We start from the raw sequence: 2,093 nt of genomic DNA, 5'->3' as shown, positions 1-2,093 counted from the left end.
CTCTGAGGATAAGATGAGGGAGATGGGTATGTTTAGCTTGAAAAAGAGAAGATAGAGAGATGATATAATAATCTTCTTTCAATATCTGAAGGACTGTTATGTGGAAGATAGAGTGAGCTTGTTTTCTGCTTCTCTGGAGGATCGGATTGGAATTAATGGATTGAAACTCCAGCAAAAAAGATTCTAATTGAAGTTTAGAAAGGACTTTCTAATTGTAAGAGCGATTCACCATTGGAACAGACTATATTTTGGATGATCCAAATTTGAAAACCATTGGTCTAGAGTCAGACAATACTACTGTTAAGTGGATTTGTAACTGGTTGATGGGTCACAAAGAGAAAAGAGTGCTCACCAGTCACTTGGAAGGAAGTGACATGCTTCAGGGTTCTGCCCTGGGTCCAGAATTGTTCAACACCTCTACATATTGACTCCCATAAAGGAATAAAGAGCATGCCCATCAAACCGGAAGATGACAGAACCTGGGAGAGGTAGTTAATACCTCAGAGGATAGGATCATGCGTCAAGATGCACTTAACAGATTGGAGAACTGGGTCAGAACTAACACAATTAATTTTAACAAGGTTGAATGTAAGGCACTACATTTTGGCCGGAAAAATCAGGTACACAAATGTTTTCATTGGTGAAACATGTCATGAGAGCAATACATGTGAAAAGAATCTTTGTGCCTTAGTAGGCCACAAGCAGTAGGAATGAACTGCAAGGAAAACACTGCAATGTGATCACAGTGGCAAAATCCTATCAAAATACAGTTCTGTGATTAATTTAGCAGAATGATAGTCTAACTCAGGGGTAGGCAACCTTTTTGAGCCGGGGGCCGGGTTGCTGTCCCTCAGACAACTGGGGGGTCGAAGCCGGGGGTGGAGCTTCCACTCTCCGGGGGCCAGGCCTCCTCCTCTTTGCCGGCCCCTGACGGGGCCCCAGGCCCCATCAGAGGCCGGGAAAGAGCCGGCAGGGGCTGCCAACGTTGGAGGCCTCCCCCTCTTTGCTGGCCCCTGATGGGGCCCCAGGCCCCTTCAGAGGCCGGCAAAAAAGCCGGCGGGGGCCACCAGCGCTGGAGGCCTCCCTCTCTTTGCTGGCCCTTGATGGGGCCCCAGGCCCCGTCAGACGCCAGCAAAAAAGCCAGTGGGGGCTGCCAGCGCTGGAGGCCTCCCCCTCTTTGCTGGCCCCTGAGGGGGCCCCAGGCCCCATCAGAGCCTGGCAAAAAAGCCGGCGGGGGCCGCCAGCGCTGGAGGCCTCCTCCTCTTTGCTGGCCCTTTTGCCATCGCTGGGGCCCTCCAAGAGGGCTCCGGCGGCGGCAGCGGGCCTCTGGGAGGGCCCTAGCAATGGCAACGGGCCTCCCAGAGGGCTGCTGCCACCGCCAGAGCCTTCTTGGAGGGCCCCAGCAACGGCAATGGGCCTCCCAGAGGGCCACTGCCACCACCGGAGCCCTCTTGGAGGGCCCCAGTGACGGCAACGGGCCTCTTGGAGGGCCCCAGCAACAGCATCGGGCCTCCCAGAGGGCCTCTGCCGCCACCAGAGCCCTCTTGGAAGGCCCCAGCGACGGCAGCAGGCCTCTTAGAGGGCCCCAGCGACGGCATCGGGCCTCCCAGAGGCCGCCGCCAATGGCGGCAAAGTCTCGTGCGACCTTTCTTGTGGTCGCACAAGATTTCGCCTCTAGGCCGCCACCATTTTGTTTTTCAAAATGGCGACAAAGTCTCGTGCAACCTCGGGGAAGGTCGTGCGAGACTTCGCCGCCATTTTGAGAAAAAAAATGGCGGCGACCGGGAGCAGCGAAAAGCCGCAATCGGCAGCGGCGGCGGCAGGGGCAGGCAGGGGCCGGCCGAAAGGCCTCCGCGGGCTGAATCCGGCCCGCGGGCCGGAGGTTGCCGACCCCTGGTCTAACTCAATACTTCTTTGATCAGATCTCACCTGGAGAACTGTGTCTGTTCTGACAGGGATGAGTTACTGCAGATTTCTGTCCTGGCAGGGGGTTGAACTGGATCCAGTCTTGGGATCTATTGCTAATATATGACCCTGTGATTCTTGTTCGCTCTCTGATGTGTCATACGGTCTTACCTGGAAGTAAAACATTT

Source organism: Sceloporus occidentalis, unplaced genomic scaffold, assembly GCF_023333645.1.
Source record: "Sceloporus occidentalis isolate IW3139 unplaced genomic scaffold, rSceOcc1.0.p SCAF_1, whole genome shotgun sequence".
Taxonomy (NCBI): domain Eukaryota; kingdom Metazoa; phylum Chordata; class Lepidosauria; order Squamata; family Phrynosomatidae; genus Sceloporus; species Sceloporus occidentalis.
This window is presented reverse-complemented; position numbering follows the sequence as displayed.